We start from the raw sequence: 14,303 nt of genomic DNA on the forward strand, positions 1-14,303 counted from the left end.
GGGATGCGCTCCTCTCCTCGGCGGCAACTGTGTGCTGCGGGCGGCAGTTGCCCACAGCACACAGCTGCATGTAATGAGTCAGTTTGACTCATTACATGCCGCGCTGCTTTGGGCCCCTGGACAGTGGCGGGCCCCAGTTCAAGGCACTGCCTGCACTGGCGGTAGTTCCGCCACTGGATCTGTATTGTAACACAGATCAGTATAAAATGATGCTATTGTCATTGGAATATGAAATTGCAGCCCTCTGCTGCAAATGCAGAAAGTAGAGGAGAGGCACCGAGAGATCTGCCTCTCTCTAGCAGTCAAATGCTGCACAGAGCTGGGGGCGGAGCCACGAGTCAGGCTTTAACCCTGCATTGAAAACAGCACCAGCTTGAGGCAGCTCTGACAAGCCTGCCTTGGCACAGGCTCAAGGCACGCACCCTCAGTTATGCATATGCATTAGCTACCTCACTCGTCCCCCTTCCCCTGTGCTGCACTGAACGTGGGATACAGCTATAAGGAGACAGCTTCCTCATAAAGATCATCAGGCAGGTAAACAACAGTGAAATGGGGTGATGGGTGAGGTGAGGTGGAGAGAGCTCAGGTCTCTGCCAGGAAGAAAGCTCAGCCACCTTCCCCCTGTATTGACATGTTGCTGCTGCAAGACTCATTCCACTTTCACATTGCTCATACCACTTTCACCCCTTTCAGACTGACGGCACCAACCCGGGTGTGTGGAGGCGGTGCTTGGAGATCAGATCACCTCCAAGTGCCGCCTGTCCTTATAGTGTGAACGGGTCCTGGATCACATCATGTCGGCAACCTGTTCACTCTGTGGACCTGACCCGGTAACAATCCGGGAATAACCCTGCTTTATTTCCGGGTTGAAATACCAGGCCATGAGACCCAGGAAATCGGAATATACCCCTTTCACACCGCACGTAAACTAGAGATGAGCGGGTTCGGTTTCTCTGAATCCGAACCCGCCCGAACTTCATGGTTTTTTTCACGGGTCCGAGCAGACTCGGATCCTCCCGCCTTGCTCGGTTAACCCGAGCGCGCCCGAACGTCATCATGACGCTGTCGGATTCTCGCGAGACTCGGATTCTATATAAGGAGCCGCGCGTCGCCGCCATTTTCACACGTGCATTGAGATTGATAGGGAGAGGACGTGGCTGGCGTCCTCTCCATTTAGATTATAAGAGAGAGAGATTTACTGGAGTTTAGGACTAGGAGGAGTACTGTAGAAGTGTAGAGAGTGCAGAGAGTTTACTAGTGAGTGACCACCAGACAGTGCAGTTTATTTAATATATCCGTTCTCTGCCTGAAAAAAGCGATACACACAGTGACTCAGTCACATACCATATCTGTGTGCACTGCTCAGGCTCAGCCCAGTGTGCTGCATCATCTATATATATTATATATCTGTCTGACTGCTCAGCTCACACAGCTTATAATTGTGGGGGAGACTGGGGAGCACTGCAGTGCCAGTTATAGGTTATAGCAGGAGCCAGGAGTACATAATATTATATAGTGAGTGACCACCAGACAGTGCAGTTTATTTAATATATCCGTTCTCTGCCTGAAAAAAGCGATACACACAGTGACTCAGTCACATACCATATCTGTGTGCACTGCTCAGGCTCAGCCCAGTGTGCTGCATCATCTATATATATTATATATCTGTCTGACTGCTCAGCTCACACAGCTTATAATTGTGGGGGAGACTGGGGAGCACTGCAGTGCCAGTTATAGGTTATAGCAGGAGCCAGGAGTACATAATATTATATTAAAATTAAACAGTGCACACTTTTGCTGCAGGAGTGCCACTGCCAGTGTGACTGACCAGTGACCTGACCACACTGACCACCAGTATAGTTAGTAGTATACTTATATTGTGATTGCCTGAAAAAGTTAAACACTCGTCGTGTGACTTCACTTGTGTGTTGTTGTTTTTTTTATTCTATAAAAATAAAACTCATTCTGCTGACAGACAGTGTCCAGCAGGTCCGTCATTATATAATATATAATATATACCTGTCCGGCTGCAGTAGTGATATATATATATTTTTTATATCATTTATCATCCAGTCGCAGCAGACACAGTACGGTAGTTCACGGCTGTGGCTACCTCTGTGTCTGCACTCGGCAGGCAGTCCGTCCATAATTGTATACCACCTAACCGTGTTTTTTTTTTCTTCTTTATACATACATACTACTACGACATCTCTTTATCAACCAGTCTATATTAGCAGCAGACACAGTACAGTACGGTAGTTCACGGCTGTGGCTACCTCTGTGTCTGCACTCGGCAGGCAGTCCGTCCATAATTGTATACCACCTAACCGTGGTTTTTTTTTCTTTCTTCTTTATACATACATAGTTACATAGACATCTCTTTATCAACCAGTCTATATTAGCAGCAGACACAGTACAGTACGGTAGTTCACGGCTGTGGCTACCTCTGTGTCTGCACTCGGCAGGCAGTCCGTCCATAATTGTATACCACCTAACCGTGTTTTTTTTTTCTTTCTTCTTTATACATACATAGTTACATAGACATCTCTTTATCAACCAGTCTATATTAGCAGCAGACACAGTACAGTACGGTAGTTCACGGCTGTGGCTACCTCTGTGTCTGCACTCGGCAAGCACTCCGTCCATAATTGTATACCACCTAACCATGGTTTTTTTTTCTTTCTTCTTTATACATACATAGTTACATAGACATCTCTTTATCAACCAGTCTATATTAGCAGCAGACACAGTACAGTACGGTAGTTCACGGCTGTGGCTACCTCTGTGTCTGCACTCGGCAGGCAGTCCGTCCATAATTGTATACCACCTAACCGTGGTTTTTTTTTCTTTCTTCTTTATACATACATAGTTACATAGACATCTCTTTATCAACCAGTCTATATTAGCAGCAGACACAGTACAGTACGGTAGTTCACGGCTGTGGCTACCTCTGTGTCTGCACTCGGCAGGCAGTCCGTCCATAATTGTATACCACCTAACCGTGGTTTTTTTTTCTTTCTTCTTTATACATACATAGTTACATAGACATCTCTTTATCAACCAGTCTATATTAGCAGCAGACACAGTACAGTACGGTAGTTCACGGCTGTGGCTACCTCTGTGTCTGCACTCGGCAGGCAGTCCGTCCATAATTGTATACCACCTAACCGTGTTTTTTTTTTCTTTCTTCTTTATACATACATAGTTACATAGACATCTCTTTATCAACCAGTCTATATTAGCAGCAGACACAGTACAGTACGGTAGTTCACGGCTGTGGCTACCTCTGTGTCTGCACTCGGCAAGCAGTCCGTCCATAATTGTATACCACCTAACCGTGGTTTTTTTTTCTTTCTTCTTTATACATACATACTACTACGACATCTCTTTATCAACCAGTCTATATTATTAGCAGCAGACACAGTACAGTATGGTAGTTCACGGCTGTAGCTACCTCTGTGTCTGCACTCGGCAGGCAGTCCGTCCATAATTGTATACCACCTAACCGTGGTTTTTTTTTCTTTCTTCTTTATACATACATAGTTACATAGACATCTCTTTATCAACCAGTCTATATTAGCAGCAGACACAGTACAGTACGGTAGTTCACGGCTGTGGCTACCTCTGTGTCTGCACTCGGCAGGCAGTCCATAATTGTATACTAGTATCCATCTCCATTGTTTACCTGAGGTGCCTTTTAGTTGTGCCTATTAAAATATGGAGAACAAAAATGTTGAGGTTCCAAAATTAGGGAAAGATCAAGATCCACTTCCACCTCGTGCTGAAGCTGCTGCCACTAGTCATGGCCGAGACGATGAAATGCCAGCAACGTCGTCTGCCAAGGCCGATGCCCAATGTCATAGTACAGAGCATGTCAAATCCAAAACACCAAATATCAGTAAAAAAAGGACTCCAAAACCTAAAATAAAATTGTCGGAGGAGAAGCGTAAACTTGCCAATATGCCATTTACCACACGGAGTGGCAAGGAACGGCTGAGGCCCTGGCCTATGTTCATGGCTAGTGGTTCAGCTTCACATGAGGATGGAAGCACTCAGCCTCTCGCTAGAAAACTGAAAAGACTCAAGCTGGCAAAAGCACCGCAAAGAACTGTGCGTTCTTCGAAATCCCAAATCCACAAGGAGAGTCCAATTGTGTCGGTTGCGATGCCTGACCTTCCCAACACTGGACGTGAAGAGCATGCGCCTTCCACCATTTGCACGCCCCCTGCAAGTGCTGGAAGGAGCACCCGCAGTCCAGTTCCTGATAGTCAGATTGAAGATGAAGATGTTGAAGTACACCAGGATGAGGAGGATATGGGTGTTGCTGGCGCTGGGGAGGAAATTGACCAGGAGGATTCTGATGGTGAGGTGGTTTGTTTAAGTCAGGCACCCGGGGAGACACCTGTTGTCCGTGGGAGGAATATGGCCGTTGACATGCCTGGTGAAAATACCAAAAAAATCAGCTCTTCAGTGTGGAGGTATTTCAACAGAAAAGCGGACAACAGGTGTCAAGCCGTGTGTTGCCTTTGTCAAGCTGTAATAAGTAGGGGTAAGGACGTTAACCACCTCGGAACATCCTCCCTTATACGTCACCTGCAGCGCATTCATAATAAGTCAGTGACAAGTTCAAAAACTTTGGGCGACAGCGGAAGCAGTCCACTGACCAGTAAATCCCTTCCTCTTGTAACCAAGCTCACGCAAACCACCCCACCAACTCCCTCAGTGTCAATTTCCTCCTTCCCCAGGAATGCCAATAGTCCTGCAGGCCATGTCACTGGCAATTCTGACGAGTCCTCTCCTGCCTGGGATTCCTCCTATGCATCCTTGCGTGTAACGCCTACTGCTGCTGGCGCTGCTGTTGTTGCTGCTGGGAGTCGATGGTCATCCCAGAGGGGAAGTCGTAAGCCCACTTGTACTACTTCCAGTAAGCAATTGACTGTCCAACAGTCCTTTGCGAGGAAGATGAAATATCACAGCAGTCATCCTGCTGCAAAGCGGATAACTGAGGCCTTGACAACTATGTTGGTGTTAGACGTGCGTCCGGTATCCGCCGTTAGTTCACAGGGAACTAGACAATTTATTGAGGCAGTGTGCCCCCGTTACCAAATACCATCTAGGTTCCACTTCTCTAGGCAGGCGATACCGAGAATGTACACGGACGTCAGAAAAAGACTCACCAGTGTCCTAAAAAATGCAGTTGTACCCAATGTCCACTTAACCACGGACATGTGGACAAGTGGAGCAGGGCAGGGTCAGGACTATATGACTGTGACAGCCCACTGGGTAGATGTATGGACTCCCGCCGCAAGAACAGCAGCGGCGGCACCAGTAGCAGCATCTCGCAAACGCCAACTCTTTCCTAGGCAGGCTACGCTTTGTATCACCGCTTTCCAGAATACGCACACAGCTGAAAACCTCTTACGGCAACTGAGGAAGATCATCGCGGAATGGCTTACCCCAATTGGACTCTCCTGTGGATTTGTGGCATCGGACAACGCCAGCAATATTGTGTGTGCATTAAATATGGGCAAATTCCAGCACGTCCCATGTTTTGCACATACCTTGAATTTGGTGGTGCAGAATTTTTAAAAAAACGACAGGGGCGTGCAAGAGATGCTGTCGGTGGCCAGAAGAATTGCGGGACACTTTCGGCGTACAGGCACCACGTACAGAAGACTGGAGCACCACCAAAAACTACTGAACCTGCCCTGCCATCATCTGAAGCAAGAAGTGGTAACGAGGTGGAATTCAACCCTCTATATGCTTCAGAGGTTGGAGGAGCAGCAAAAGGCCATTCAAGCCTATACAATTGAGCACGATATAGTAGGTGGAATGCACCTGTCTCAAGCGCAGTGGAGAATGATTTCAACGTTGTGCAAGGTTCTGATGCCCTTTGAACTTGCTACACGTGAAGTCAGTTCAGACACTGCCAGCCTGAATCAGGTCATTCCCCTCATCAGGCTTTTGCAGAAGAAGCTGGAGACATTGAAGGAGGAGCTAACACGGAGCGATTCCGCTAGGCATGTGGGACTTGTGGATGGAGCCCTTAATTCGCTTAACAAGGATTCACGGGTGGTCAATCTGTTGAAATCAGAGCACTACATTTTGGCCACCGTGCTCGATCCTAGATTTAAAGCCTACCTTGGATCTCTCTTTCCGGCAGACACAAGTCTGTTGGGGTTGAAAGACCTGCTGGTGACAAAATTGTCAAGTCAAGCGGAACGCGACCTGTCAACATCTCCTCCTTCACATTCTCCCGCAACTGGGGGTGCGAGGAAAAGGCTCAGAATTCCGAGCCCACCCGCTGGCGGTGATGCAGGGCAGTCTGGAGCGACTGCTGATGCTGACATCTGGTCCGGACTGAAGGACCTGACAACGATTACGGACATGTCGTCTACTGTCACTGCATATGATTCTCTCAACATTGATAGAATGGTGGAGGATTATATGAGTGACCGCATCCAAGTAGGCACGTCACACAGTCCGTACTTATACTGGCAGGAAAAAGAGGCAATTTGGAGGCCCTTGCACAAACTGGCTTTATTCTACCTAAGTTGCCCTCCCACAAGTGTGTACTCCGAAAGAGTGTTTAGTGCCGCCGCTCACCTTGTCAGCAATCGGCGTACGAGGTTACATCCAGAAAATGTGGAGAAGATGATGTTCATTAAAATGAATTATAATCAATTCCTCCGCGGAGACATTGACCAGCAGCAATTGCCTCCACAAAGTACACAGGGAGCTGAGATGGTGGATTCCAGTGGGGACGAATTGATAATCTGTGAGGAGGGGGATGTACACGGTGATATATCGGAGGGTGATGATGAGGTGGACATCTTGCCTCTGTAGAGCCAGTTTGTGCAAGGAGAGATTAATTGCTTCTTTTTTGGGGGGGGTCCAAACCAACCCGTCATATCAGTCACAGTCGTGTGGCAGACCCTGTCACTGAAATGATGGGTTGGTTAAAGTGTGCATGTCCTGTTTTGTTTATACAACATAAGGGTGGGTGGGAGGGCCCAAGGACAATTCCATCTTGCACCTCTTTTTTCTTTTCTTTTTCTTTGCATCATGTGCTGATTGGGGAGGGTTTTTTGGAAGGGACATCCTGCGTGACACTGCAGTGCCACTCCTAAATGGGCCCGGTGTTTGTGTCGGCCACTAGGGTCGCTAATCTTACTCACACAGTCAGCTACCTCATTGCGCCTCTTTTTTTCTTTGCGTCATGTGCTGTTTGGGGAGGGTTTTTTGGAAGGGACATCCTGCGTGACACTGCAGTGCCACTCCTAGATGGGCCCGGTGTTTGTGTCGGCCACTAGGGTCGCTAATCTTACTCACACAGCTACCTCATTGCGCCTCTTTTTTTCTTTGCGTCATGTGCTGTTTGGGGAGGGTTTTTTGGAAGGGCCATCCTGCGTGACACTGCAGTGCCACTCCTAGATGGGCCCGGTGTTTGTGTCGGCCACTAGGGTCGCTAATCTTACTCACACAGCTACCTCATTGCGCCTCTTTTTTTCTTTGCGTCATGTGCTGTTTGGGGAGGGTTTTTTGGAAGGGACATCCTGCGTGACACTGCAGTGCCACTCCTAGATGGGCCCGGTGTTTGTGTCGGCCACTAGGGTCGCTTATCTTACTCACACAGCGACCTCGGTGCAAATTTTAGGACTAAAAATAATATTGTGAGGTGTGAGGTATTCAGAATAGACTGAAAATGAGTGTAAATTATGGTTTTTGAGGTTAATAATAATACTTTGGGATCAAAATGACCCCCAAATTCTATGATTTAAGCTGTTTTTTAGTGTTTTTTGAAAAAAACACCCGAATCCAAAACACACCCGAATCCGACAAAAAAAATTCGGTGAGGTTTTGACAAAACGCGTTCGAACCCAAAACACGGCCGCGGAACCGAACCCAAAACCAAAACACAAAACCCGAAAAATTTCAGGCGCTCATCTCTAACGTAAACCCATGTTAACCCGGCAATATACTGGGTTATTTGTGCGGCGTGAAAGGAGTATTACAGAGGCAGAGCTTCTCTTTCCCTTTTTGCTGGGTTTTATTAGTAGCTAATATGGCATCTATTAGCAAAATGGACAGAACCAAAAAAAATAAAAAAATACAAGTGTTCCATAAGAAACTGGACACAAAGCCTACTTATAGTGTATGGTACAATGACAATGGGCCTAATTCAGACCTGATCGCAAAAGCAAAATTTTTCTCTAACGGGCAAAACCATGTGCACTGCAGGAGGGGCAGATATAACATTTGCAGAGAGAGTTAGATTTGGGTGGGTTATTTTGTTTCTGTGCAGGGTAAATACTGGCTGCCTTATATTTACCCTGCAATTTAGATTTCAGTTTGAACATAATCCACCCAAATCTACATCTCTCTGCACATGTTACATCTGCCCCACCTGCACTGCACATGGTTTTGCCCATTAGAGAAAATTTTTGCTGCTGTGATCAGGTCTGAATTAGGCCCAATGTCACTGGTTGCCTGACTGTGTGCCAGAGTTGCTGGCCACTATATAATGTACTGTACTGTAAGTGACTCTGGCCAGTGTGTACTGTGTCCCTTATGGCATATGCCAGTAGTCTGCAGTGCACAGTCTACAACATAGTGCAGCCCTCCCCGACATGCTCTGCTATCGGGTTCATATACATGTAAATCTGTCTTTGATACTAGCCAGTGCCTGCCCAGCCATTTACCTCACCGCACGTCACTGATGTGCAGAGAGAGTTAGATTTGGGTGGGTTATATTGTTTCTGCACATGGTAAAAACTGGCTGCTTTATTTTTACACTGCAAATTAGAATTCAGTTTGAACACACCCCACCAAAATCTAACTCTCTCTGCACATGTTATATCTGCCCCACCTGCAGTGCAACATGTTTTGGCCATTAGTGTGCTTTTTTGGTTTGCTAACAAACCTGAAAAAGGTTATTAATGTGCTAAGAGTTTGCAATGTACAATGTATTAATGTACATATTAGGAAAATATACTCATCATCACCAGTGCACTGCCATCAGTGGCGTATCTATAATGGGTGCAGTGTGTGTGGTGCGTACGGGCCCCTGGGCCCAGGGGGGCCCACATTGCACACTGCACCCATTTCTTCTATACTTACCTTTCTGGTGTCCGTGCATAGACCCCTCCTCTCCCGTCACCGTAGCCGGAAGCAGCGCTCTTAGCGCTCTGAGCACTGACATTCTAGCACACCGCGCCATTTTTTCGGAGACTTGTGCATGCGCTGTAGACTCTGGCACTGTGCCAGAGTCTCTATTGCTCAGTCAGAGTGCTAACAGTGCTGCTGCCAGCTACGGGACAGGAGAGGAGGGGGCCCACATCCGGAGACTGCACACGGGTCCCCTTCTCTGTAGATACGCCCCTGACTGCCATATTATGTGTTATTCCACAGGGTTCTATCTTATCTCCCATACTCATTGGCGTATCTACAATGGGTGCAGCTGGGTGGTGAACACGGGCCCCTGAGTGCAGGAGAGCCCACACTGCAATACTCTCCACCCATACTGTACATAGTTATACTTATGACTCTGCTAACTTTAGGGTACCGTGTCAGTAGAAATCAGAGGGATAATGGTGTATGCGCTGTAGAGAAGTCCCCGGACACAAGGCGCAGGCACCATGTTCTCGGAGACCTGTTTATGTGCAGTAGACTCTGGCACATAGGAGGAATCTGGCACAGAGCCTGTACAGACACCTTGTCCTTTCTTAAAATGCCCCTGCCCATACTACTTGCAGTACACATGCTACCACAGGGTAAAATAATAAGATATCATGGTCTTGTCTACCACTGCCTGCACCATGATGTTTGGTACTACTCCTCCAAAATGAACCTCAGAACCTCCTCAGTAAATTCAGATCTATTTACAGCATGTAGAAAAACAAGTAACTCCCTCCTGAGCATGCCCTAGTCTACACCCTCAATTTTTAACTATACTTTTTTAAATAATCCTATGTATGCCAAAAATCAGGCACCTAGCCCACAATCAGCAAAGAATACTTTCCCATGCAGAGGTCTGCTGAAAGGTGCTAGAGACAGGAGAGTGTAGCATTGTTTACCAGCAAACTCCTTTGTAATAATACTTTGTTAATAATACACTGGAGTTCAAATGGTCTTGTCTTGTAAACAGGTAATGCTCGCTAAACAGCTAATTCCCACTAAACAGGTAATCATAGTTGCCTACCCTCCCAAATCCTGTGGGAGACTTATGTTTCACTCTCTAGTATCCCACTGCCCAGCATTGTAAATCAAATCTCTTGGATTCTTTGGATTCCTCACTACAGCTCAACTCAGCCTGCCAGGGGACCACCAAGGAGTTTCTGAGCAAGTGCAGTGATTTGCTGCAGCCACACTATGACAACCGAAACTAGTTTTCAAATGTAGGCAAGTAAGCAGGAAACGCCCACCAAACAGGGACGTAGGTAGCTATATTATTATTTAAGCACTTAGGGCTTGATTCAGAGTGGACAGCAAAGCCAAAAAGCACAGACCTGGGCAAAACCATGTTGCAGTGCAGGTGGGGCTGAAAAAACATGTGCAGAGAGAGTAAAAACTGGTGTATTTGCTCACCACGTCATTTGCATTACGCATTTGCACTTTTGTAATTTTGGAAAATGACCTTTTGAATCTTTCCTTACTAATGTGACACAACTCACGCTCTGACGATCAAATAAGAGACATTGAGCAATGTGTGTATATGTATAGCAGGAACAGGTTCCTTTTTTTCTCTTTTTCTTCATCTTCCTCAGTGTAAGCAAATATTTATTGGAAGAAAGGTGGGAGGGGCTGTGTCTCTGTCACCCGTTGGCTTTCCTTCCTCTTATATGCAGACTTGGCTCTTTATACCTAGATACTATTTTATGTTATTTGTTTATTGTCACATGGTCATGATTCAAAAGAACAAGTGACAGAACAAGTGACTTGTAAAAGCTGGATATTGAAATGGATCACATGAATAGTGACATTATGCATTTGACTCTCTTTTTATACTAACTTGTAAAAAAACAGGCTGCACACCGGTATACTGTATATTCCATGCAATGTATCTACAGTATGTGCTTCCATATGTACTTACAACAGTGCATCAAGGTTTATTATGGGGAAAGTCTCATTTAAGACAAAACGTTTTGAGTTTTATAAAACAAAGCAAAAAGGGGCCAATTTATCATAGTATATCTGCGGCTAGATCACCAAAAACACTTGTTTTCGGGGTTAGCCACAAATATTAAGTAACACCTGCTTGTAAGAAGGAGGAAAGGCAGCAGGTGTGATCCCTCCACATCCTTTCGGAGCCCCTGTCCCTGCATGTGCTGGATAATACATCCAGCTGTTAAAGATCCCGACCCAGATCACACTGAGTATGCAATCTATGATAAATGTGCCCCAGAGTGATTTGTATTAGGAACAACCAGTTCTGCTGTAAAGGGCATTATCCTCCCTATGCTAACACTGACAGCGCTACATTCTTGCTCCCAATGAGGAAACACATTCAAAATGATAAAGGGGGTAATTCCGAGTTGATCGAAGCAGCAAATTTGTTAGCAGTTGGGAAAAACCAGGGGGGTCATTCCGAGTTGATCGCTCGCTAGCAACTTTTTGCTGGCTTGCGATCAAATAGTCTCCGCCTATGGGGGAGTGTATTTTCTCTTTGCAAGTGTGCAAACGCGTGTGCTACCGAGCGGGCCGAAAACGTTTTCTACAGTTTCTAAGTAGCTCTAGACTTACTCAGCCCTTGCGATCATTACAGCGTGCCTGGTCCGGATTTGACGTCAGACACCCGCCCTGCAAACGCCTGGACACGCCTGTGTTTTTCCAACCACTCCCTGAAAACGATCAGTTGACACCCATACAAGCCCTCTTCCTGCGTTTGGCTGTGCAAATTAATTCTTCGTAAAATCCATCGCTCAGCAACGAACCGCTTTGTAGTCGTACGACGCGCCTGCTTATTGCGGTGCATACACATGCACAGTTTAGGCGCAGTTGAGATGATCGCTGCGCTGCAAAAAGTTGCTAGCGAGTGATCAACTCGGAATGACCCCCATGTGCACTGCAGATGTGGCAGATATAACATTTGCAGAGAGAGTTAAGGTGCATACACACTGAGCGATTTTCCCCTCTGCTTAGCCATGTCAGGGCTTTCCATAGCAGGACGCTATGGAAAGCCGCACACCCCGCCGTTCATCTGCTGGTAATACCAGTAGACGAACGGCGGCCGCTGGCGATGAAGCGGGAGCAAGCATCAGCGCTCACCGCTCATTGCGTGTGCATACACACTGGGCGGTTTTGAGCTGAAAGCAGCTCAACACACCAAAAGTGAGCTGCTTTCAGCTCAGAATCGCCCAGTGTGTATGGGCCTTTAGATTTGGGTGGGTTATTTTGTTTCTGTGCAGGGTAAATACTGGCTGCTTTATTTTTACACTGCAATTTAGATTTCAGTTTGAACATACCACACCCAAATCTAACTCTCTCTGCACATGTTATATCTGCCCCCCCCCCCCCCCCCCCCCTGCAGTGCACATGGTTTTCCCAACTGCTAACAAAGTTCCTGCTGCGATCAACTCTGAATTACCCCCAAAGAACGTATATGGGGCATACTTACCTACTCTCCCGGATTCTGCGGGAGACACCCGGTTTTCGGGTAGTCCCCCGCAGCCCCCGGAAGAGTGGGCACCCCTCCCGCATTCTGCCCACTCCCTAGTGAAGTGGGCAGAATAGGGAGAATAACACAGTAAAATCACGGACCCGGCGGGGGCGGAGCCTAATGACGCGATTAGATGCTAATCGCGTCATGTTAGCCCCGCCCCTAGCAATATTTCATCCAGTTACAGTCGTTTACCGGGGAGTTGGCGGAGCCTACTGATGTGATCAGCTTGGCTCCTCCCTCATCCCCGCCCACCTGCTTCTCCTCTCCGGTCATCTCCCGGAGAGGAGATTTAAAATATCGATAAGTATGATATGGGGGGTAATTCCAAGTTGATCGCAGCAGGAAATTTTTTAGCAGTTGGGCAAAACCATGTGCACTGCAGGGGGGGCAGATATAACATTTGCAGAGAGAGTTACATTTGGGTGGGTTATTTTATTTCTGTGCAGGGTAAATACTGGCTGCTTTCTTTTTACACTGCAATTTAGATTGCAGATTGAACACACCCCACCCAAATCTAACTCTCTCTGCACATGTTAAATCTGCCTCCCCTCTGTGCACATGGTTTTGTCCAATTGCTAACAGAATTCCTGCTGCGATCAACTTGGAGTTACCCCCCATGATTTAATAACCGCAGTTTTAGCACAGCTGCATACTTTGAACATAGAGATCCATAAGTCATTAGTCCGCAATGCTGAACAGTATGATGGGGGCATATATAAACCTAAAGACCGGAAGCTCGATATGCTAAGCTAACAACTAGTAGTTGATCCGAATAGTTGTGTTTCAGGCTTTTGCTAATGACAAGAAAGGCTCAGACAGTTTTGCAGATGAGTCTTATGTGTGTTTGCATTGCTCGTGCTCTGGTGCCAAGTATACAAAATTTCAGGCCATGCTGAGGGGTTGGGGCTGGGAGACCGGCAGTGGGGATCCCAGCGGTCAGCATACCATGGGGGGTACCCCAGCAGCAGAATGCCGGCGGGTGCCAAGCACAACAAAGCCCATGCGGGCTCGCTGCTCTCGCCGCACCGCAAGCTCAGTGGCTCGCTGCACTCACCACAGGTTCTATTCCCGCTTTATGGGTGTCGTGGCCACCCACAACTGGGAATAATCCCTGTGGGTCGGCATCCTGTATGCCGGCATTTTGAACGTTCGCGATCCCGGGGGCCGGCATGGTGACTGCCAGGATTCCGAGCGCCAGTAACATGACCACATCCCAATGGTGAATCCACCTCCACTTGCAGCTGAAAAGGCATAGCTTGGCATAACGGAGCGCCCACACATAGGGCGGGATGTACTAAAGCAAAAATGCGGTAAAACCCCCGAAAACGGGGGTTTTACCGCATTTTCATATTTACTAACACCCTACCGCCGCGTTTTCGGCGTCCAGGGTATCGCCATCTCTGGATGGCGATACCCTATAGAAGCCTATGGGCTTCTTTTCGCCGACCGACGCAACCCGCCGACACTGTCGACACCGCCGCAGACGCCGACCCCCCTCCCCCCCAGCTTACCTTCCTCCATGATGCCCCGGACCCGGAAGGTAATCTCCTCCTCCCCCTAGCAACGCAGCCGGACGTCCTTCCGGCTGCAGGGGTGAGGAGGAGGCGCCGGGGGCAGCCTGCTGCTGCTACCCGGCATCAAG

Source organism: Pseudophryne corroboree, chromosome 1, assembly GCF_028390025.1.
Source record: "Pseudophryne corroboree isolate aPseCor3 chromosome 1, aPseCor3.hap2, whole genome shotgun sequence".
In the NCBI taxonomy this organism is placed as follows: Eukaryota; Metazoa; Chordata; class Amphibia; order Anura; family Myobatrachidae; genus Pseudophryne; species Pseudophryne corroboree.